We start from the raw sequence: 25250 nt of genomic DNA, 5'->3' as shown, positions 1-25250 counted from the left end.
ATACAGAGCTCAGCATTCAGATATGCGGCAGAGAAAACAGGGATTTCATAGAAAATATAGCAAGCAGCCCAGTAAGAGATATTGCTATGCTAGAATCATTGTTTCTGCCACTACATCATGATGCTCTCACAAGGGTTAGCAAAAAATACCGAAATACAAAAACCTAAATCTAAAAACATTACAATATAATAATTAATATAATGTGCATTAAGTAAAAATACCGCTCATGTCCATGGGTTATGTCAGCATAGGAGACCTGTGAATGGTAGAACCTCTCTTACTCGGGAACAAAGGTAATCTTTTAGCTGGCAGAAAATGTTCCATGACACATCAGCTATTTTAACAAACTCTTGCAGGTCCATTACGCAGAAACCATTGCTATGTTCCTGGTGTGGGCAAATTACCCAGCACTCTGCAGATATAAAAGACCTGGAACATGTAGCTTAGCCCGTGCGCGAGCAAGGCAGACAGGCACTTACTGCTAAAATAACTTCCCAGTCCCTGATGTGTGCTTACCGCTCGCCATCCATTATTGATGTGCCTCTCCCAAATTAATAATTTATACATTTTTATTAATTGCACATAAAAATTGCTTTTAAGACCATCAGTTTAATTTTGAAATCAGAAAACACTTGTCTTTGCTATCATTAGTTAACGTGCGGCTGTAAGGTGAGAGCAGCAGGAACGTTACAAGGACTTTTAATATTTCACATGATTTGGAAGACTGCTGGATTGGTTTTTATTGGAGTACAAAGCCTGGGTGGCTTTAAAAGGTCTACGCAGCGACTCGTGCCAGCGCCTTTTGCCTGCCTTACTAGCTTTTGATATGTGGCGCTAATATATAATACGGCTAGCAGAGAATTTGCGCAGCTCAATTAAAACGTAAAATAATAGGAACACATTTTCCAATTTATCATCATTCATTATTTTGTGATATATTGTGGTCTGACTTTTTCAAGCTGTTGATAAGACATTGTTGGGTCGAGTTGTAAGAAATTGACTTTCGACTATAGCCGAGCTACAGAGAACAGATTGGTGCTGACTCCAGTAATTTGGGGGGGTAAGATTTTGGACGAGACACAGGTCACAAATCCAAAGTTCGCTGCATCACGGCACGTTAAAAAGTGAATGGGATGCCAGTGACCTGTAAGGCATCACTATCGCGACAAATAAGTTCCAAAAATTCCAATAACCACCAACATTTTCCTTGTTCCCCTTGCAGGTCACTATGCTGCACTGAAGCAGCGGTATACAGCGATCTTTGGCCACTTGACCTGTGTTGTGGACAAAAGCCGCTGTGTAGCCCCAACATCATTCTGTTATGTTATTAGGATTTTTTTTCCTTTTTCTATGTGTCGTCCGCTTCAGGTATAATCTCCAGGAAGGTCACTGTCAATGCGCAGATTCTTCCCTAAATCTTGCTCTCCATATTATATCAATGAACACTGAAGGTCAGCTATCCCGATGTCCTCATAAGAGCATTTAATTTATCCTACAAAAATGGTTTATAAATGCCAGCGGTAAAACATGTTAGACAATTCTGGGAACAAGAAAGCCGAATTATTGCACAACAAAATTTTCCAGCATTTTAGAAAATCTTTACCCGCACTTTCTATTTCTCCTACAAAAGAGAATAACTACCTCCTGGTGGTCCCACCAGCATTGACAAGGTCTGAAGGGAAGATCAAGCCTTGCCAAATGGTGACATCTTTTAAGAAATAGTTAGACGCTCCGGATTTATGGAAAAGTGTGCTCCTCTTAATGAATCACGAGCATCTGACTCCTAAATGTCCCCTCGTCAAGACTGATGAGAAACATCGCCTGTCTTGATAAATCGGGCCTAAGTGCTCACAGGGCTGAAGGTTAGACAAAGTTTCATCTCTTAAGTGGCTTGTTTTCAAAACTTTTATTCTAGTCCCCTGTAGGACTTAGTTGTACTCCAGATACTTAGATATGAAAAAACTACATTTAGGAGAACTTTAGGATCAACACTGAAACTGAGCAACAATGTCACTACCACAATGGTTGCAGAAAAATTACACCTCATTAACTACATTTTACCTGGCTTAACTCTCACTAAACTGAAAAAGATCATATAGAACTAATAGAAATTCGAGGTCCTACACTTCATTCTATGGTCCAATGATCCCATCTTTTGTGCAGAGAAAAACACAGAAGGTGTGCAACATGAAGGAATTTCACGTGAACATGACATGGAAGTCCCATGCTAAGGTTTTCCATTCTTCTCTAGTTCATAATCCTCATTCCATACCCAAGTCATCCACCTCCAAAGTCACGGTAACATTAACAAACAAGGGAAATGGAACAGGACTGTGGAAACTGGAGTTACTTTTGTGTACTGGATAGGTAGCATGGTGAGAACTAGCATTGCTGCATTCCTATAACTAAAGACAGCTTCATCCCATATCTAGAAGATATCCTATGTCTGCAGCCAGCTTCATCCTATGTCCGTGGCAAGACTTTTACTTGTGACCTTGGACAGCGATGGGATCCAATGACTTGAATATTATATATACACTGCTCAAAAAAATAAAGGGAACACTAAAATACCACATCCTAGATATCTCTGAATGAAATATTCCAGTTGCAAATCTTTTACATAGTGGCATGCATTGAGAACAATAAATCATAAAAATGATCAATGTAAATCCAAATTAATATCCCATGAAGGTCTAGATTTGGAATGATACTCAAAATCAAAGTGGAAAATCAAATTACAGATTGATCCATTGATCCAACTTTAGTGGAAATGCCTCAAGACGAGGAAATGATGCTCAGTAGTGTGTGTGGCCTCCATGTGCCTGTATGACCTCCCTACAATGCCTGGCCATGGTCCTGATGAGGCGGCAGATGTTCTCCTGAGATATCTCTTCCAAGACCTGGACTAAAGCATCCGCCAACTCCTGGACAGTCTGTGGTGCAATGTGACATTGGTGGATGGAGTGAGACATGATGTCCCAGATGTGCTCAATCAGATTCAGGTCTGGGGAACGGGCGGGCCAGTCCATAGCTTCAATGCCTTCATCTTGCAGGAACTGCTGACACACTTCAGCCACATGAGGTCTGGCATTGTCTTGCATTAGGAGGAACCCAGGGCCAACCACACCAGCATATGGTCTCACAAGGGGTCTGGGGATCTCATCTCGGGTACCTAATGGCAGTCAGGCTACCTCTGGCGAGCACATGGAGGGCTGTGCGGCCCTCCAAAGAAATACCACCCCACACCATTACTGACCCACTGCCAAACCGGTCATGCTGAAGCATGTTGCAGGCAGCACATCGCTCTCCACGGCATCTCCAGACTCTGCCACGTCTGTCACATGTGCTCAGTGTGAACCTGCTTTCATCTGTGAAGAGCGCAGAGTGCCAGTGGCGAATTTGCCAATCCTGGTGTTCTGTGGCAAATGCCAAGCGTCCTGCACGGTGTTGAGCGGTGAGTACAAACCCCATCTGTGGACGTCAGGCACTCAGACCATCCTCATGGAGTCGGATTCTGCTGCTGGGTGTTGCTCTCCTACGGCCCCCTCCACATCTCCTGGTGTACTGGCTTGTCTCCTGGTAGCGCCCCCAGCCTCTGGACACTACACTGACAGACACAGCAAACCTTCTTGCCAAAGCTAGCATTGATGTGCCATCCTGGATGAGCTGCACTACCTGAGCCAATTGTGTGGGTTGTAGAGACCGTCTCATGCTACCACGAATGTGAAAGCACAACCAACATTCAAAAGTGACCAAAACATCAGCCAGAAAGCATTGGTACTGAGATGTGGTCTGTGGTCCCCACCTGCAGAACCACTCCTTTATTGAGTGTGTCTTGATAATTGCCAATAATTTCCATCTGTTGACTATTCCATTTGCACAACAGCATGTGAAATTGATTGTCAATCAGTGTTGCTTCCTAAGTGGACAGTTTGATTTAATTTGATTTACAGTTTGATGACACAGAAGTTTGATTTACTTGGAGTTATATTCTGTTGTTTAATTGTTCCCTTTATTTTTTTTGAGCAGTGCATTTTTTGTATATATGAAATTATGTATTTATTATTCCTTTAAAAAGACCAAAAAATAATTAAAAAACAAACTCAACACTTATTGAGACATGCATATATGCCAATGATCAGCTAGTTCCTTGGTTTCACTTTTATAACATTTCTTTCTCTCAACATGATCTGCCACCCAGATGTTATTAGTGCCATCAGGCGTGTTGAGTGGGCGTGCATACATTAGATAATGAGTCTGAACCTGCCTAAAAAAAGGTGTTACCGTATTATAAGATAGTATAAGATAGTGTTTGTTTTCTGTTATTTGCTGTAAAATAATAAGCAGAGGAAACTGCCTTCCTTGTGATCGACACTCTTGATGAATGGCAGTGACCCGAGTACGACTTCATAGAAGATCTGGCAAAGATAGAGACAATAAATCTGCAAGTTGAACATGGCCTTATGCAACAACAGCAGAAACATTACAAATTAGCAGTGACTGAAGAGAGAATGACAACGCTACAGCAATACGGTCATATTGTCACGGTCACGTGTGTCTGCATGCAGCGAGTACCGCAAGGCGAACCCATGTGACGCACGTGACCCTGGATACACCGCCTCCAGTGGGGCGAATTTAAATAATAAACACGTGCAGCTGGATACACCGCCTCCAACTGGCAAATTTAGACATTACACGTATATACACATCTGGAAACCCCGCCTCCAGTAAGGCGAATTTAAACAATAAGGGAAACCTGGGAAACATTAACAATGGTGGGCCCTGCGATAGGGAATAGGGAAGTGGAGACCTCCTGAGCTCCCCTGAGCCAATGTCCCTACACTCCTAACGTTCCCTATGCCGGTTCCGCATCAGGCGCGCAACAGGAACCTAAAAACCCTAGCTCGTCCTGACCTAAACCCTCACTAGGGAATTGGTTGGTGAGGAAACTAATCCCACCACTGCACTAAAACACACATGAGGAAAGATGACAAAACAGGGAAAACACCACTTAGCTTTGCTCTGTTGTGTACGCTCCTAGCAACAGAGCCCACCACCTGTGTGCATCTTCTCCTCCACCCGGATCCATCACCATAACTGGATCCTTCACCATAGTGCAGCCTTGGAGCAGAGTCCACCACCAATTGCAGAAGTCCAGTAACAGAGTCCCAAAGATGAGTTCAGCTCCTGCCCAAAAAGTCAAGCATGCTTGAGTCCAGCTCTCAGCAACCAAGTCCCGCATGCTGAGTGCAACTCTTTCCATAGTCGTCACTCCACCAAGCCATGCAAGCACTGCCTGCCAACAACATAAACTGTGACTCCACCACACCATGCCAGCCCTTCTTGCAGACCACCTAGCTGCCACTCGTCCCCTCTGGCTGGGCTGCGCAGGACTCATGTTCAGCTCTTTCATTCACCCAGGCTTCCTTGTGAATGACTAACACACAATCAATATCACCAACAGTGATTGAACCCATCTGGCTCCCTTTTATAGAGCCTAACACCTGATTTGTAATTGCGTGCACATTAACCCTAAAACTAAGGTGCGATACCACTCACCACCACCGGGCAACTCAGAATGAAACACCACGTGTAATAATTCTAATGGCCACCGGGGGCAATCAACCCACTTTGGCACCAAGCCAAAGGAAAAAAAGTTCACTTTGTCCATTTAAACTGTCAGATCCACGCTGGATCATGACACATATCACCCAAGTGCTGGCGTGAGGGGTGGGGAAATATTACATCTTGCAACTGTGAGGCTTTTCTTGGACAGGCTTCCTCCTCTGCACTGACACGAACATCATTATTAATATTACAGTTGTGGCCAAAAGTATTGACACCCCTGCAATTCTGTCAGATAATACTCAGTTTCTTCCTGAAAATGATTGCAAACACAAATTCTTTGGTATTATTATCTTCATTTAATTTGTCTAAAATGAAAAAACACAAAAGAGAATGAAGCAAAAAGCAAAATATTGATCATTTCACACAAAACTCCAAAAATGGGCCAGACAAAAGTATTGGCACCCTCAGCCTAATACTTGGTTGCACAACCTTTAGCCAAAATAACTGCGACCAACCGCTTCCGGTAATCATCAATGAGTTTCTTACAATGCTCTGCTGGAATTTTAGACCATTCTTCTTTGGCAAACTGCTCCAGGCCCCTGATATTTGAAGGGTGCCTTCTCCAAACTGCCATTTTTAGATCTCTCCACAGGTGTTCTATGGGATTCAGGTCTGGACTCATTGCTGGCCACCTTAGAAGTCTCCAGTGCTTTCTCTCAAACCATTTTCTAGTGCTTTTTGAAGTGTGTTTTGGGTCATTGTCCTGCTGGAAGACCCATAACCTCTGAGGGAGACCCAGCTTTCTCACACTGGGCCCTACATTATGCTGCAAAATTTGTTGGTAGTCTTCTGACTTCATAATGCCATGCACACGGTCAAGCAGTCCAGTGCCAGAGGCAGCAAAGCAACCCCAAAACATCAGGGAACCTCCGCCATGTTTGACTGTAGGGACCGTGTTCATTTCTTTGAATGCCTCTTTTTTTCTCCTGTAAACTCTATGTTGATGCCTTTGCCCAAAAAGCTCTACTTTTGTCTCATCTGACCAGAGAACATTCTTCCAAAACGTTTTAGGCTTTTTCAGGTAAGTTTTGGCAAACTCCAGCCTGGCTTTTTTATGTCTCAGGGTAAGAAGTGGGGTCTTCCTGGGTCTCCTACCATACAGTCCCTTTTCATTCAGACGCCGACGGATAGTACGGGTTGACACTGTTGTACCCTCGGACTGCAGGGCAGCTTGAAGTTGTTTGGATGTTAGTCGAGGTTCTTTATCCAACATCCGCACAATCTTGCGTTGAAATCTCTTGTCATTTTTTCTTTTCCGTCCACATCTAGGGAGGTTAGCCACAGTGCCATGGGCTTTAAACTTCTTGATGACACTGCGCACGGTAGACACAGGAACATTCAGGTCTTTGGAGATGGACTTGTAGCCTTGAGATTGCTCATGCTTCCTCACAATTTGGTTTCTCAAGTCCTCAGACAGTTCTTTGGTCTCCTTTCTTTTCTCCATGCTCAATGTGGTACAAACAAGGACACAGGACAGAGGTTGAGTCAACTTTAATCCATGTCAACTGGCTGCAAGTGTGATTTAGTTATTGCCAACACCTGTTAGGTGCCACAGGTAAGTTACAGGTGCTGTTAATTACACAAATTAGAGAAGCAACACGTGATTTTTCGAACAGTGCCAATACTTTTGCCCACCCTCTTTTTTATGTTTGGTGTGGAATTATATCCAATTTGGCTTTAGGGCAATTCTTTTTGTGTTTTTTCATTTAAGACAAATTAAATGAAGATAATAATACCAAAGAATTTGTGTTTGCAATCATTTTCAGGAAGAAACTGAGTATTATCTGACAGAATTGCAGGGGTCTCAATACTTTTGGTTACAACTGTATTTATTTATATAGCGCCATTAATTCCATGGTGCTGTACATGAGAAGGGGGATTACATACAAAGTTATAGATATCGCTAACAGTAAACAAATTTACAATGACAGACTGGTACAGAGGGGAGGGGACCCTGTCCTTGCGGACTTACATTCTACGGGATAGTGGGGAAGAGACAGAAGGTCGGGGGTGCAGCAGCTCTGGTGGTGATGAGACAGCAGCTCAGGCGGTGGTGAGGCGGCAGAATGGTCATTGCAGGCTGTAAGCTTTCCTGAAAAGATGGGTTTTCAGGTTCCGTTTGAAGGATCCGAGGGTGGTGGATAATCGGACGTGTTGAGGCATGGTATTCCAGAGGATAGGGGATATTCGGGAGAAATCTTGGAGGCGGTTGTGTGCGGAACGAATAAGTGTGGAGGAGAGTTGGAGGTCTTGGGAGGATCGAAGATTACGTGAGGGAAGATATTGGGAGATTAGTTCAGAGATATAGGGAGAGGAAAGGTTGTGGATGGCTTTGTAGGTCAGTGTTAGTAGTTGGAACTGGATTCGTTTGGGAATTGGGAGCCAATGGAGGGATTTGCAGAGGGGGGAGACAGGGGAGTAGCGAGGAAAGAGGTGGATTAGTCGGGCAGCAGAATTGAGGACAGACTAGAGTGGTGCAAGAGAGTTAGCAGGGAGGCCACCGAGGAGAGTGTAGCGGTAGTCAAGGCGGGAGATGATGAGGACATGTACAAGAGTTTTAGTAGATTGAGGACTGAGGAAGAGACGGATTCTGGAAATATTTTTGAGTTGGAGGCGACAGGAGGTGGCAAGAGATTGGACGTGTGGTTTGAAGGACAGGGCAGAGTCGAGAGTTACTCCGAGGCAGCGGATTTCAGGTGCGGGAGAGAGCGTGATGCCGTTTACCATAATAGATAGATCGGGTAGGGAAGATACGTGAGATGAAGGAAAGATAATGAGTTCAGTTTTGTCTACGTTGAGTTTTAGGAAGCGGGAGGATATGGCTGATAGACACTACGGGATTCTGGACAGCAGAGAGGTGACATCTGGGCCAGAGAGGTAGATCTGAGTGTCATCTGCATACAGGTGGTACTGGAAGCCATGGGACTTTATGAGTTGTCCTAGGCCAAGAGTATAGATGGAAAAAAGTAGGGGTCCCAGGACAGAGCCTTGGGGGACTCCAACAGAGAGGGGGTGGGATGAGGAGGTAGTGTGGGAGTGGGAAATGCTGAATATGCGGTCAGAAAGGTATGAGGAAATCCAGGACAGGGCAAGGTCTTTGATGCCAAGGGAAGAAAGAATCTGTAGCAGAAGGCAGTGGTCAACTGTGTAAAAGGCAGAGGACAGGTCAAGAAGGAGGAGAACTGTCTGTTAGCTTTGGCTGTAAGTCATTAGTAATTTTGGTCAGGGCAGTTTCAGTGGAGTGGTGGGGGCGGAATCCAGATTGCAGGATGTCAAGGAGGGAGTTACATGAGTGGTGGGAGGAAAGTTGAGCAAGGCCATACTGTTCAAGGAGTTTGGAAGCATACGGGAGCAGTGATATGGGGAGATAGCTGGGCATAGCAGTTGGGTCAAGGATTGATTTTTTGAGGATGGGTGTTATGGTGGCATATTTGAAGGGTTGAAGAGTTGGGTTAGGGCAGGAATGATCATGTTAGTGAGGTTGGGGAGGAGGTGGGAAGAGATGGGGTCAAGTGCACAGGTGGTGAGGAGTGATTTGGAAAGGAGATGAGTAAGCTCTCCTTCAGTGATGTTGGAGAGGGAGGTTATTAAGGAAGGGCAGAGGTCTGGTATGTGGAGTGATTAGGGTGGTGGAACTGTAAAGGTTTGCCTTGTTTGGTCAATCTTGTTTTTGAAGTACGTGGCAAAGTCCTCAGCAGAGATGAGGGGAGTTGGAGGTGGCAGTGGTGGGCGGAGGAGAGAGTTGAATGTGCTGAACAGTTGTTTTGGGTTGTGGGATAAGGAAGAGACAAGGTTTGTGAAATAGGTCTGTTTAGCAGAGGTGAGGGTTGATTTAAAGGCAAGTGTAGCTTGTTTGAAAACAGTGAAGTCGTCTGGCAGGCGTGTTTTCTTCCAATGCTGCTCTGCGACCCTGGATGCTTGTCGAAGTTTTTTGGTGAGGTTTTTTTGCCATGGTTGCCTATTGGTTTGTCGCCCTTTGCCATGCATGAGAGGAGCGACTGAGTCTATGGCTGATGTGAGGGTGGCGTTGTAGAAAGCGGTGGCACTGTGCGTGTTGTGGAGTGAAGATATGAAGGACAGAGGTAGAAGAGAGTCTGAGAGTCTGTGGAGGTGTGCGAGGTTTCTGCGAGGATGAGCTAGTGGCTGGACATGGGGGGCACGTGAGAAGGACAAGGATGAGAAGGTGAGTAGATGGTGGTCAGATAGGGGGAAGGGAGAGGTTGTGAGATTAGAAAGGGAACAGAGGCGGGTGAAGATGAGGTCTAATGTATGTCCATCTGTGTGGGTGGCTGTGGAGGACTACTGAGTAAGTCCAAAGGATGAGGTAAGTGACAGGAGTTTGGAGGCTGCTGGCTGGTGGGTGTCAATGGGGATGTTGAAGTCCCCCATGATGATGGTGGGGATGACAGCAGAGAGAAAGTGGAGGAGCCAGGTGGAGAATTGGTCGATGAAGGCAGTGGCTGAGCCCGGTGGTCGGTATATGACAGCCATTTGGAGATTAGAGGGAGAGTAAATACGGACAGAGTGAGCCTCGAAAGAATGGAGGATAAGGGAGGGTGGGGGTTGGATAGGGTTGAAGGAGCAGTTTTTAGAAAGGAGGAAACCCACTCCTCCACCTTGTCTGTTGCCAGGGCGAGGAGTGTGGGTAAAGTGGAGGCCGCCATAACTCAGTGAGGCCGTGTCAGGGGGTGTCAGCCAGGTCTCAGTGAGGGCCAGGAAGGAAAGGTTGCGGGAGGTAGAGAGGTCATGGATCACGTGGAGCTTGTTGCAGATGGAGCAAGCATTCCAAAATGCTCCAGAAAGAGGGTGCGGGAGGGAGGGGGTCAGTGGCACAGGTTTTAAGTGTGAGGGATTGCGGTAGTTTGTCTTAGTGTGCGAAAGATAGAGGTGAGGATTAGTGAGATGTATGAGGCAAGGGGGGCCAGGATTGGGGGATATGTCACCAGCAGTGAGAAGAAGCAGAGAAAGGGAAAGCAGGTGGGTGAAGGACAGTGATCGTCTTGTATTGTATTTTAGTAGGAGAGGTCTGAGGTTAAGGAGTATATCTGCAGATAAAGCGAGGTGGGGGGGTAAGAGAGAGGGGGAGATAGTTATTTGGTTCGAGGGTGCAGAGGTTTGGGGATAGCGAAGGAGAGTTTAGATTAGTGGAGCAAAAATGGTGAGGGCAAATGTGAGCATGGTTAAAGAGCAGAGGAAAAAAAAGCAAGTAAAGTAAGAAAGCAGTGGTTAATCTTACCGTCTGACCGATTTCTGGACTATTTCTGGTATATTTCTCATGTATCACTTTAAATATGTCACTTCAGATGATGTCACATCTGACCAAGGTCATATCTGACCTGCTCTGTTCACACTTATACCATTCAAATGTCCATGAAATGAAGCCAGGTGAGTGAGGGAGGAGGAGAAGAGGGCTGGAGGATGGTTCACAGCAGGGAGCAATTAACAGATTGCAGTTAATGGGACATTTGACTAGCATCAAAGTTGAAGAAAGAGGTGGGATAAGATCGAAGGATGGAAGGTGTGAGGAGCATGGGTATATCAATTTGCATACAGTCATTTGAAGTATGATACATGGAATTAAAGTCAGGGGAAAAAACAGAGTGCAGTGTGGTGTAGTGACCACTGTGTCTGCTAGGGGGAGCTGTGTGGATGTCCCAAAAGAGAGGATGAGTGGCAGAATCATGAAGGACCGTTATGTATCTCAAGGTGGGTGTCCTTGAGATGGAGACTTATGTGTGTGTGTGTTGATCAGCAATGATATTGCTGAGGTGTTGTTTCATTCTGTCAGGGAGAAGTCGCCAGGTAACTTGCGAGACGGGCGAGCCTAGTTACCTACAAACCCACCCAGGGGGTGCGTTTGAGAATGTTGTGATAAAAGTGTGTGAATAGGTTCAAGGACCTGTGATGAGGTCATAGCCCGGTGGGCATGGCTACGGACCGTATAAGGTGGCCAGGGTAGTTCACATGTTGTGAATGCTGGGACCCGGTTGGTCCAGTGTGGAAGGTCCCGCTGAGATGGGGCTTCCTGGCTAACAGCATGTGAAGTGGCTGTGTGTAATAGCTGCCAGCATCTGAGAGTTCCCAGGAGAGGGAATGAATGTCTGCAGTCTGGAGAAGCAGCCGTGAGGTAATCCTGAGGGGTTATAACTGAGGCTAAGAGAGCCTGTGTGCTGGACATTGCACACCCTGTGTGACCACAGGGTTTACAGAGGGAAACTCTGTCATGGACGCTACGCTGTGTATATGAACTTTATGTTGCTTGCCTTGGTTTATGCTGCATAATAAACCGCATGGAGTTAGGATTTTGTGTAAAACCTGTGCCGGACGTGATAATTTGGCTGCCAAGCGAGTGATCCCCTATGTGAATGACAGCGCTACCTCACAGCAGACATACCAATTAAAAACAAAGGGTGAACACGAACATGAAGCAGAACTTTCACAATAACCCAATGAGGTACAGAATTACTATTATTATCAACTCCTTCCCGACGTAAGATGTAATAGTATGCCCTACGTCCAGTCGGCATGTATTAAGCGCATGCTTACAAGCTGGGTCCCGCACCATACCCAGCACATCTGCCTGTAACAGCAGCAACTTGCATAAACTCTGATAACTGCTGCTTAACAATTTAAATGGTCCTGCATTAGAAAGTGCACATTGTAGATTCGGACTGAAGACTGTAAAACCACAAAGGAACACGTATGGAAACAAGGAGTAAAGAAAAATTTGTGAAACTAACCAGAATATTTGTAAATTTAGATTCCTCAAAGTATCACCCTATTATTCTGATGAAAGGTTTTGCTTTCTCTCAAGAAGCTTCATCATGTAGTCACCTGGAATGGATTTCCAACAGTCTTAAAGAAATTGCCAAAGGTGCTGGGCACTTGTTGGCTGCTTTGCCTTCACTCTGTGGTCCAACTCATCCCAAGCCACCTCAATTGGGCTAAGACTGGATAATTTTGGAGGCCATGTCATCTGACACAGCACTGCATCACTCTCCTTCTCTGACACAGCACTCAATCACTCTCCTTCTTGGTCACATAGCCCTTAAATAGCCTGCAAGTGAGTTTTGGGTCATGATCGTCCCGCTAAGTACAAACCACATGGGATAGCATGTTGTTATTGAATTTGTAGGTAGCCCAGCACTGTAATTAATTGCAATGCTCTGTAAATAATAATGTGTGCCTTAAATCTGGAATAAATTAGCGACAATGCCACAAGTTAAGCACCCCCACACCATCACACTTCCCGCTCCTTGCTTCCTAATGGCAACACACATGTAGAAACCATTTGCTCACCTTTTCTGCATCTCACAAAGACATGGCGGTTGATACAAAAAATGTCACATTTAAACTCATCAGACCAAAGTACAAATTTCCAGTAATTGAATATCCAGTCTTTATTTTGCGTGTCTCAGACAAGTCTCTTCATTATGTTTGAGATCCTCAGTAGGGTCTTCAATTAAGTAATTCGACCATAAAGACTGCTTCTCACTCGCTCCTCAGGAGAGTTGATGTTGAGATGTGTCTGGCTACTTGTTAGCTGTACATCTTTTGTGAGGGCTGTTATCTGAGGTGCTATATATTTGTATTTACTGAGGCTGGTAACTATGATGAACTTATCCTCTGCAGTAGAAGTAATTCTTAGTCTTCCTTTCTTGGGAAAAGTCCTCATAAGACCCAGTATCACCATAATGATTGTCATGCCGGTGACATGCATGGTTTGTAACCGCCATCCTACTCACTGTGTGTACCGCTCTGCTCCTCCCTGTGTCAAACAATCTCGCAGAGCTGCATCAGCACTGCTACATCCTCCTGTTGCTGACGAGTCTCCACCCGGCTATATGGAGGCACGGCCAGAGTCTGCAGGAATTTAAAACCCCTGTGCGCTACAGAGTTTTGCTTCCCCTGCCAGCAGAGGATATATAAGGCAGTTCCTCCCACACCTTGCCTGTGATTAGGTTCTTTTTGCAGTACTTCTCTAGTTACCTGTCTAGGTGCTTTCCTGTTTCGTCTCTCCTGTTACTGACCAAGCTTATTTACTCGTTTTGACTGATCGATCCGCTCCTGACTACGGCTTTTTTACTTTGAACCTGTGCTGCCTGCCCTGACCTTGGACTTACTGACCACGTCTCTGTTTTCGCCCTTTGTGTCTCATGTTTCTGCTTTGACATGCTGGTCAGCTGCTGCAGGTCCAGGTACTGCCCTGGAAAGGCACCTGATGGCTAACTTAATGGCCCAAGCCTATCCTTACCATCACATGCTTTAGTGAAGCCCAAGTACTCACTTAATCACACCAATCCAGTGGGCTCAAATCCATCAACATCACAATGATTGATTGTTTTCATGACTGTATTAGCAAAAGAAAAAAAATAAACACCTCGTAGAAATACAGTTTACTAACCACTTCAGGTAGTTGTGCTTCTGGCACAACACCAACAATTACATCAGGATTCCACAAAGAGGTTTTACTCTGCTACTGCTGCCAAACCCTGTAGCTGAACACCTTCCAGTGGAGCAACAATAAGAAAGTATGCATAACAGGGTAGAGGGTTACTCTTGGGCTCCAAGAGAAGGATGTTTTTCAAAATCCTGTTGAAGACCTCAAGCCGAAATAGAAATGCTTCGTTCTTAAGTTAATATAATAATAACAGTCCAAGTGCCATATCATATTTCTAGTCTGGTGAATTAAAGTTCCTTTGCAATTCACTCATCTCAAGCTCAGTGTACAATAGTGGATTGCCCGCCAAGGGCCGTGGGGTACTTGGTACCGGGCCGGTATCTCAGAGGGAAGAGTCACAGTAGCGGTGACCCGGACCATGGCCCTGGGCGTCCATGTAAAAGGGGTAAAGCGTGGCTGATTAAAGTGGATGATTCTTGACGCCTCCTGTGGTTTCTGGTCAGTTTGACCAGCGCTGCAGGGTTGCTCCTCTGGGACAGATGTTGTGGTGAGGCAATGATGCTGAAGCTCCCCACAGGTGGAGCTGTAGTCCCAGGGCAGAGTAGATGAAGGTGGTAAATAGGGAGATGGTGTAAAGAAGTAGATGTAGTAGAGCCGGGTGCAAGGCACAGGAAGAAGTGGAGGACACAAGGGCATGTACTTCCAAAGGCTTTGCTCACAGTCTGGTGCGCACAGATGCCCGCTTCAGTGCCGTTTCCTCTAGGTCAGGGGCTCAGCCAGCTCCCAGGCAAGGTAAAGTACACCTTTCCAGCACTCCTCCAACATGTGCCTTCTCTGAACGTCTCCACACTAGCGCCTAATCTGAAGTACTTGTAGTTGCGTATTAACCTGAAGTTCCTCCTTCTTGATGTTACTTAGAACTCTACTTGTATGGCAGACAGCTGTAGCCTGCTTCGGGGACTTCTTGCTATCATGTCCCAGCTCACCCACGTTGCTGTTGTGCCCCCAAGTCTTAGATGGGAATAAAGTGGTGACGACTTCTATTGCTCCGGTTTCTGCTGCAGGAACATCAGTATCCATACAACCTCGGAGACCGGACTCCGGCCATGCGCTTCAAACTTGAGGAAGGGCTCTGCTCTGACCCTAGTCCTTAGTTCTCTTCTCCTTATGTTCCGCACTAATCTTTCTTCCCTCTGAAGAATCAGGCTTTCTATGGCTCTTTCCTGTGCCAGCAGCTCCAGGTCACAGGAGTCTGCTGCAGCACTTCCTTCACTCCATCCCTCTCTGGGGATCTTCTCTCAACAACTGACTCTTTCCTAATATTCTCCAGCTCTCTTGTGCAGTCTAAGCTCCACCCACCTCCGAGCACTCTTCGTGTTCCAAGCAGGGAGCCACAAAGGTTGCTCTGCTACACTACTGGTGTGTGTGTGGGATGTGAGTGTTGGAGTGTGGTCAGGTGTCTCCACCTTAACTGGATAGTGGGGTACCACACCTCAGGAGGAGGTGAGGTACCTCTGTGGCGACTGAACCCTCAGGGGCGCCACATACCCCCGTTAAACACAGCACGTCCCGGGCTGCAAGTGAAACAAAGGATGCTACATAAGGAACATACAAAATTTTTATTTTAACAGTACTGCCTGAAGTAAACATTACTTATACTACTAATAAAACATCTTCTAAGAGAGGCACTTTTACTTTTAACGTTACCTAAGATAACTTTAGTTTTACTACTACTATCTGAAGCGCTACCTTGGTGACAACCGCTGACCCTGGTTCATCACCTGAATTCAAGTTTTTATTCAAAGAACTGTACATTTTTATCAAAGATCACTTCTAAACTACTTTCTGCAAAACATCCATTTCTAATACTGCAGCTAAACATTGCTACCAACATTTTTATAAGGTACAATATAAAAGACTTCACAGTAAGACAGCAATAATTCTTGCAAGGGCTGGACACCGATCCCAGCCGGGATTTCTTGCAGTGTCTCTGTAGCTGAAGTAGAACTCGGGCCTGAGGTAGTCCTTGTTGAAGACTGCTCATGTAAAACCAAGAGACAGCACCTTATGAGGCGCAAACTATTTACAAGCAAAGTTTGTGGATCACTCCAAGTTCATGATCACTCAGTTCAATAAAATGGGTGACAACTGGGCAAACTGGGAAAACACAGAAAATGAGGGCACATACCCTCCTGGGTAACAGTTCAGTTAGAAATGTACTTAGTGGTGGTCCCCTCCTGGGGTGGTGGAAGCAGGTTTCTTCGGTTTCCAGGGAAGACTTTCAGGATGGCCGCCACCTGGTGGCATCACATATGGTCCATAGTCCTCCTGCTGGGCTTGGGGAATGGCTGCCTGCGGTGGTAGCTCAGCAGCTGTTGATGGCGTGGTAGCTGCTCTGGTCTTTGGCCTGACAGCTGGCGGAACTGCTGCCTGTGGCACAGCAGGGATAGCAACGGTGCTTTACTTCCGTGGATGTGGCCTGCTTGGCTTTGGTGGGTGCAAATACCAAGGTGGGAACGGCCTCTGCCAGAGGAACGTAGGCCTGTCCTTTTCATAGGCCGCTATGAACTCCTCAGAGATGCGGCGCACATTCAGGATATACCAGCCGCGCAGCCCCTCATGGCGGGTGAATGTCATGTAATCCCCCCTGTGTAGATCACAGACGGGGTGTCCCCTCCGGAGGTGGGACTCTACATCCCTCCGGCTTACAAACAAGTCAGAGATTTTCTGGGGGTCCGAGATGAAACCAAACCCCCTTTCCAAATTAAAATTCAGGACCCGACCCCATCCGGCTGAGTCCTGAGGACCATAGTGTCCGGCGTGGGCCTTTTGCTTCCTGTCGAGGTCAGGGCCCAGCACTGCCAGCCTCCTCTGCTCCCGCTGTTCTGCTGCCAGCTTGCGGATAGTCTGCTGGCAGCGGGTTTCCTTCTCCTCCTCCTCTCGGGACCGGCCTCTGCCAACAGCGGACATGCGCACCACTGCCAGTTGTTCGGGTGTTTCCCCCCCGGGACTAGTATCCCGGTCACAGACTAGGTCCAGCACAACCTACCCGGACGTTGGAGCGGACGGGAACTCAGAGGTCTCCCCAGCTGCAGGGGCGGCGGTCATACCTGACGCTTCAGGACGGTGTTCCAACTCCGGTGCATCCACTGGACGGCGGCTGGTGGCAGCGGTGGTTACTGGAGCTGGTGCTGGTTCAGGAACGGCGGAGACCTCCAGTGGGACCTGCGCGGCCGCGCCAGGTCCAGACAAAAACACAGTCTCTGCCTCACATTCAGCTCCCGGGTCCTCTGGTAACTCCTCCTGGCAGCCAGCACCCAGCAGCGGTATCAGCGTGGAGGTGCTGGCAGGCGCTGCCGATGGCATTGCAGCGGCCGCAGGTTTCACAGGTGGTGCCTGGGGTGGAACTGGTGCAGCGGCGGCGGGTACCGGTGGTGGAGGTACCGTTTCTGCAGGCCCCTCCTGGGTGCACTGCCGATCCAAGGCCTGCAGAGCCTCCTGCTTCAGCCGCAGACTGCGGTTCAGCATGGCGATTTCTTCCTCCAGCTGCTGACGGTCCATCACAGAAGCAGGGCTGGAGCCTTCAACTACTGCGCCAGAGAAGGCAAGCTCCTCTTCCTCGCGCTCTTCAGGCCTCCGTCCTTCCATCATGGCGACCTGGCTTCTCTCTGGGCTCCCTTCCTGCCACAGGGCTTTGCTCCTCCTTCCTAGGGCGGCGCCTTCTTCCTCTTCCTCCATACCAAGCCAGTATACAAATCCCTCTGGGGGTGGGCCATGTTGCTGTTGCATAGAAGTTCAGGCAGGGGAGGCCCAGGACAGTTCGCGCTCTTTTCTTAGGGCCACCCATGTTGTTATGCCCTTCTTCACCGCGCCGGTGGCCATTTTGAGAGTCCATTTTATAGTCTATCATTTTGGTTCTTTTGCACATTCTCAGCAATTTTAAGTCCAATAAATCTTCAGCACACAGGACCCGGTGATACTAGGCTTTGTCATCCTGTTCGTGACGCCAAAATGGATCGCCCGCCAGGGGCCGTGGGGTACTCGGTACCAGGCCGGTATCTCAGAGGGAAGTGTCACAGTAGCGGTGACCCGGTCCGTGGCCCTGGGCGTCCATGTAAAAGGGGTAAAGCGTGGCTGATTAAAGTTTATAAGTGGATGATTCGTGACGCCACCTGTGGTTTCTGGTCAGTTTGACCAGCGCTGCAGGGTTGCTCCTCTGGGACAGATGTTGTGGTGCAGCAATGATGTTGAAGCTCCCCACAGGTGGAGCTGTAGTCCCAGGGCAGAGTAGATGAAGGTGGTAAATGGGGAGATGGTGTAAAGAAGTAGATGTAGCAGAGCCGGGTGCAAGGCGCAGGAAGAAGTGGAGGACACAAGGGCATGTAGTTCCAAAGGCTATACTCACAGTCTGGTGCGCACAGATGCCCGCTTCAGTGCCGTGTCCTCCAGGTCAGGGGCTCAGCCAAACTCCCAGGCAAGGTAAAGTACACCTTTCCAGCACTCCTCCAACATGTGCCTTCTCTGAACGTCTCCATACTAGCGCCAAATCTGGAGGAGTTGTACTTGAGTATTAAACTGAAGTTCCTCCTTCTTGATGTTACTTACAACTCTACTTGTATGGCAGACAGCTGTAGCCTGCTTCGGGGACTTCTTGCTATCATGTCCCGGCTCACCCATGTTGCTGTTGTGCCCCCAAGTCTTCGATGGGAATAAAGTGGTGACGACTTCTATTCCTCCGGTTTCTGCTGCAGGAACATCAGTATCCATACAACCTCGGAGACCGGACTCCGGCCATGCGCTTCAAACTTGAGGAAGGGCTCTGTTCTGAAACCAGTCCATAGTTCTCTTCTCCTTATGTTCCGCACTAATCTTTCTTCCCTCTGAAGAATCAGGCTTTCTATGGCTCTTTCCTGTGCCAGCAGCTCCAGGTCACAGGAGTCTGCTGCAGCACTTCCTTCACTCCATCCCTCTCTGGGGATCTTCTCTCACCAACTGACTATTTCCTAATATTCTCCCGCTCTCTTGTGCAGTCTAAGCTCCACCCAGCTCCCAGCACTGTTCCAAGCAGGGAGCCACAAAGGTTGCTCTGCCACACTACTGGTGTGCGTGTGGGATGTGAGTGTTGGAGTGTGGTCAGGTGTCTCCACCTTACCTGTATAGTGGGGTACCACACTTCAGGAGGAGGTGCAGTACCTCTGTGGTGACTGAAGCCTCAGGGGCGCCATAATAGCGCCTCCCTGTGTTTCCTCTGTGAGAATTTACATTTCCTCTGCAACTGTTTCTTCTGCTTTTCAATATTGATGTTTTTGGGCTCAGACTTGTATCGAACTGTGTACCTATGCTGCCTCTACAAAACACACCTGATGGTCGCAAACGCTTTCTGGAGGCTGGTGATTCCACAAGTAACCTCTTGAGGAGGCATACTTGCTCAACGAAAGCAATCACAGGTGACTACATGATGAAGCGGCTTGAAAAAATGTCAAAGTGTACAGTAGTTATTGGAGCAAAAGGGGGTACTTTGAGGAATCTAAAGTTTAACACATTTGGATTTATTCCTCACCTGTTTCTTCACTCCTTGTTCCTGTAAGTGTTCCTTTGTGGTTTTGCTTCTTTCAGTCTGAATCTACAATGTGCACATCACAATAACAACAAGAAAAACCACTCGATTAACAGGTGTGCCCAATCTTTTGACTGGTACTGTGCATTTTAACATCTTATCCTACCATATACAGTGATTTTATGTGAGAGACTTTGGAGCCATGTAATGTTTAACCCCTTTATGACATATGACGTAGATGTACATCATACGTAATGTCTCCCCCTTTGATCCGGGCTCATGCACTGAGCTGCCATCTTTTCCAACACATGACAGCGGATTTAATCAACTGTCATGTGCCCCTAATATCCACGAGTGATAACATGCTAAATGCCTCTGTCAATCTCTGACAGCGGCATATAACATGATCACGCAAGAAACGAGCCATTAGCTCTGCCCATTGGCGCACTCCTGGCACATGATCGCGGGGCACTGATGAATTGGCATGACAACCTGGGGTCAGTAGGAGACCCCTGTGGTTATCATTGCCGATCTGCAATGAGCAATGGCCCATGTCTGGCGTTCATAGCAGATGAGCATTTCTGCCAGAGCCCTGCTATGTGTAGCACAAGCGATCAGATGATCACAGCTTCAAGTCTCCTAAGGAGACTATTGAAGCAAGCAAAAGTGTAAAAGCAATGTTTTTAAAAATATTAAAAAAATAAAAGTTCAAATCACCCCGTTTTACCCCATTCAAACTAAAACAATAAAAAATAAATAAAAAATACACATTTGGTATCGCCGCATTCACAATCGCTCAATCTATCAAAATATAAAAATAATTAATCCGTTCAGTAAATGATGTAATGAGAAAAAAATTAATGCCTGAATTAGGTTTTTCTGGTTGCTGCAACATTGCATTAAAATGCAATACTGGGCGATCAAAAGATTGTATCTGCACTAAAGTGTTAGTGATAAAAACATCAGCTCGGCGCGCAAAAAATAAGCCCTCACCCAACCTGAGATCATGAAAAATGGAGACGTATCAGAATATGACGTCATTTTTTTTTAACCAAGCTTTGCATTTTTTTTCACCACTTAAATAAAAAAAGAATGTAGACTGTTTAATATCTGAGAACTTGTAATGACCTGGAGAATCACAATGGCAGGTCAGTTTTAGCATTTAGTGAAAACAGTAAAAAACAAAACAAAACAAAAAAAAAAACAATTGTGGAATTGCATTTTTTATGTAATTCCACCCCACTTGGAACTTCCTTCACATTTTTCAGTAAGTTATATGGTAAAATCAATGGTGCTGTTCAAAAGTACAACTTATCCTGCAAAAAACAAGCCCTCACATGGCCATATTGAAAAATAAAGTTATGGCTCTGGGAAGAAAAGAAGCAAAAAAAAAAAAAAAAAACGGAAAATGGCCTGGGGGTGAATGGCCTGGGGGTGAAGGGGTTAAATATAACATTCAAGACAGTCCTGACTAATATGTATTTTTTTCATATCGGTGTGTATAGAGATCCAGTGGCGCCATTTATTCATCTTTATTTCTTTGTGAAGCAAAACCTTTTACCATTTCCAATAAACTCCCGGTGATGTGTGCCAGTCTGACATGTAAGTGCACACCAGTGACAGCTTAGAACTACGCCATAAGTGTCATCATCGTTCTCTCTAGGCATTGCTGCGCACGTTAACAGTTATCTGTGCTAACTAGTTTCAAAAATCTCATAGAACAAAAGTCAGCAAACAATACAACCCTGGTTATAAAATGTAACCTTTCATTTTAGCTCCCCAGTTATATATATATATATATATATATATATATATATAAATAAATGTAGCGAATATGCAAATAGCGGTGATTAAAAATCTACAATTTTGTTCTGTAAACATAAAATTGTAAGATTAGTTTAACCAATGTTATCCGCAGTTACTTCATTTCTGAAGAGCAATTCAAATATTAGTTCAATTTACCTTTTAATAGGTGTTTTTCTATGTCACTAGCATTACATCACTGGAGACTCTGACTCCAGTGACGTGTCACTTACTGGGCTGTTTGCTGTAGTTTTGATGAAGTAACAGTTTTCTCAGCAGGAGATGATCAACAGAGGACTAGTAAACCTGCTGAGATGTAGTGCTCCATATTCAGGAGCTCTGAACAACCCTGCCCCCATCACTGACTGGAAGCTTACTGCCTACGCACAGTGTACACAGCTGTCCCATCAGTAATGTGGGTGGGCTTATACCGAGCTCAACAATCAGTGAGTGGTAGATGTGCGGCAGATAAAACAGGGATTTTATCAAAACTACAGCAAGCAGCTCAGTGAGTGACACATCACTGGAATCGACACTTACATTATGCTGCTCTTAAATGTGGCAGCATAAACCTGGTGACAGATGCCCTCTAAATGTAACTTATCTGTTTATCCTGGGATAGGTTTTTTTAGTTCAGGTAAATTGGTACCTGCACAAGGGAGGAAAGTATTGTGTATGTAACACACTTTTATACTGAGATATCAATACAGTTTACCTCTAGGAGTGTGAGCTAAAGGTAAGATGGCCATACAGATACTTAGCCAAACTTTCCACTAACAGGTCTCTTTTCCAAATCCCCTATATATATGCATGCTCCATTCCTCTGAGTGTGCATGTGTTATATAAATGTGGATAAGGGATTAAGCCACAGCCAGACACTTCTGTCAGTGGTTCATCTCCTCTGAGAACAAAAGGATAAGGCACTGGTGTTCAACATGCACGACGCTTCTTTCTACCTTCTTTACATGTTCCTTCTAGTGTTGATCCAGCAGTGAAACGCTCGAGCGTTCGGTACTCGCACTGAGCACGTCGGACGCCCGGACGCGCTCGTCTAGAGTAGTGAGAACCATGCAATTGAATGTGAAGCTCAAGCATTTTCTGGAGGACAGATGGACTCTCTCTCTCACTTCTACAGGTCACAAAGAGTCTGGCTGATAAAGGAGTCCGGTATGGGGACACCCCCCGCTTCAGCGGTGCCTAAATGAGTCAAATCAGCGTCTTACGGGGACCCGAACACCACACAATACTCAGCAGTGCCCGATACTCGATCAAGCACACCCCGATGACCAATGATCGAGCAGTGCCGACCACGGTCACCTATCACTAGTTCCTTCCTACTGAGGTTAAAAACCCTTTGATAATATATTTCAGTTTGACTTGCCCAGTAACATATACTGATATCATATCTATTATCCCTGTTCTCTATCGGAGGGCTTCCTGAGACCGGCACATACACGCCACAATAGTGGTGATAATAGTGAGTGACATCTACCAGGATTAACCATTTGTTCACAGCAAGCGTAGCTAGTCCGGTTGTGGCAAAGATCTATTTGCAAAGGAGACTCGATGACACACGAATTGCACATGTATATAAGCTACACTAATAGTAATAACAGTGCCAACGATGGTAAGGAGCGTAAAACGGGAGCACATGGTATACAACAGAGTGAGAATGGGTGTAAATCAGCTGAAAGATGACATTACGTAAGCGAAAAGTTCCCCAAATTAATTAGTTGCTTCAGTTTAATGATTTTGGAAGCAAGTTTGCCTCCAGCACAAATAATTGCTAGTACCCAAATATCAAACTGAGCATCCAGCTGATGTCTACAATAAAGTGGCAGGTTAAAAGATACTAAAGTTTAAAATCAGCTTAGACTAATCCTATATTGAGTGCAAAATTATAGCTTGTCATCAAATGCAAGCTGGCAATCCGGGGGCCAGATGGGAGACTGGATGGGAAAGAGAGTTCATGCAGGTGGGAAAGTGACAGAGACGCGACAGAAACGATCACTGCTCCCTCTGCTGGTGAGGACATCACCTCAATTATGTTTATCAAGTCATGTGGAGTTAATTACATAAAATATATATGGTAAATCATTCACAATCACCACCTCATGTCTGTCTGCAGATATCTGCATATTCAGAAAGCTGGTTCCCTATTGTGCTTGCAAACAAGTTACTCTTTCGTCCCCCTCCGAACGCCCCCATCCAAAAAAAAATGTAATGAGTAATATTTGAGACATTTTCAGTTCCTTTGTAGACCTTCACACTGCTCACCAACCAAGACGCTTGGAGACCTCAAATATATGAAAACACCACAGACTTGTTGCTGGAGTATCAATATGAATTCACAAATCCGACAAAGTTTTATTGCAGCAATGTCAGGTAGGACAGGGTTAAATCCTAGCACTGCAGGTCTTAATTACCCGCACCTGGCCAGCTTTGACTAAGAATCAGGAAATGGGTTAACAAGGGTGTCAATCTGCTGGATACTGAGCACAATGCAGTGTGTTGAAATAGGTGAGTTACCGGCCAAAAATGTGAGCTGTAGCTGGGATAGAGACAAGCCAGAGTCTCTCCCCGCATGGAGAGCACACGGATCAGCTAGGAAAACTGAGAAGTCTGTGTGTTGGAGCTTCAGAGAAACGAGTGGAAGCTGCAGCCAGTTCAGTGTGAACTGTGCATGGAGATGAACACTTGTGTTTGGCACTGGGAGCTGCTGGAGCTCAGGCTGAAGGGTATATCGAGACTGGTGGGATCGAGCCTCTTCTGTGCATGACGTCTAGGAGACAAGACTATAATTTGTTTGGGAGTGATGAAGGATTCATGCCCTGATTCACCACTACTGCCTCAGCTACATGCCTTTAGACAGAGCAGAATAAAACAGGTGTAAAAACAGCTAAATTTTCAAATTGTTTTAAGACAAATTTCTAGTCCATTTTGTTTAATCGGTGCCTTAGAGTCTGGAAAGCACCTACACCATTTTTAAGGGTAAAATAGTAGACCTCCAACCTCTACTGGCAGTCATTTCTATGACACTCCTTAGGCCATTTGGACATTTGATTGGGCATACAGAGTTACAATCCCTTTTTCATTACAGAGTGTTGCAGTAATATTGGCATTATTTTTATGAACGAGAGTGCTGATACCTCCACCTGCTTAAAAATCTAAGAATGCAAAGAAAAATTCCCCAAAAATGTAACTGGGAAGATATTTTTTTTTCCCTCTTACCCAATAATGAGCCTATAACTACAATCTTTTGGAGTCCACTAGATGGTCTCTTTGGCATACTGCCAACCATGTCTATAGGGCATATGAAGCCAATATTGTTGGCACAGTTTTTATACTCGGCATTACTTCGTAAAATACAGAAAACAAATTTATGCTTGGAACATATTACACCCATCACCTCTGAAATCTGGTTTGGAATAGAGATTCCTGTGCCTTGTGTAACGCTAAAATGTTTGTAGCAGACCCTTTCAAATAAGGAAAGGATGTCTTTTGCAAAAAGTTGTTGCTATGCCAAACAGCCTAAGTAAAAACTGGACTTTATTTTTAAAGAATTCCATTTTGCAGTAAAGAGGCTAATAGGGAAACCCTAGTAGGGAAATATGGACATCATAGAGGGTAATCTGCCGTTTAGGAGAGGTTTCTAATAGTAAGAGCAAAAGGCCCAGGACACAGCAGCTCTCACTTAGTCACAATGTAATACATTATTGCTGCAGCACCTGCTATATTGTACGATGGAGCTTCTGGAGGTTTCTGAACCCAGATCTATCTCCAGTTGTTGTACATATGTGCCATGATCCCAGTGCGGGTTGGACCCGCACGCTTGGGTTAATGTCTGGAACCAGTGCTGGT

At 45.8% G+C, this 25250-nt stretch overlaps 1 protein-coding gene across 3 annotated transcripts in view; it reads right to left on the bottom strand.

Moving 5' to 3' along the window:
* Positions 1 to 25250, bottom strand: part of ELP4 (elongator acetyltransferase complex subunit 4) — a 527861-nt gene that overhangs the window by 204484 nt on the left and 298127 nt on the right. The gene's annotated exons all lie outside the window — the stretch shown is intronic.

Source organism: Dendrobates tinctorius, unplaced genomic scaffold (genome assembly GCF_039654945.1).
Source record: "Dendrobates tinctorius isolate UK_male_01 unplaced genomic scaffold, ASM3965494v1 ptg000048l, whole genome shotgun sequence".
NCBI classification, from domain to species: Eukaryota; Metazoa; Chordata; class Amphibia; order Anura; family Dendrobatidae; genus Dendrobates; species Dendrobates tinctorius.
Note: the sequence above shows the minus strand (reverse complement) of the source record. Positions and strands in the feature narration are given on the sequence as shown.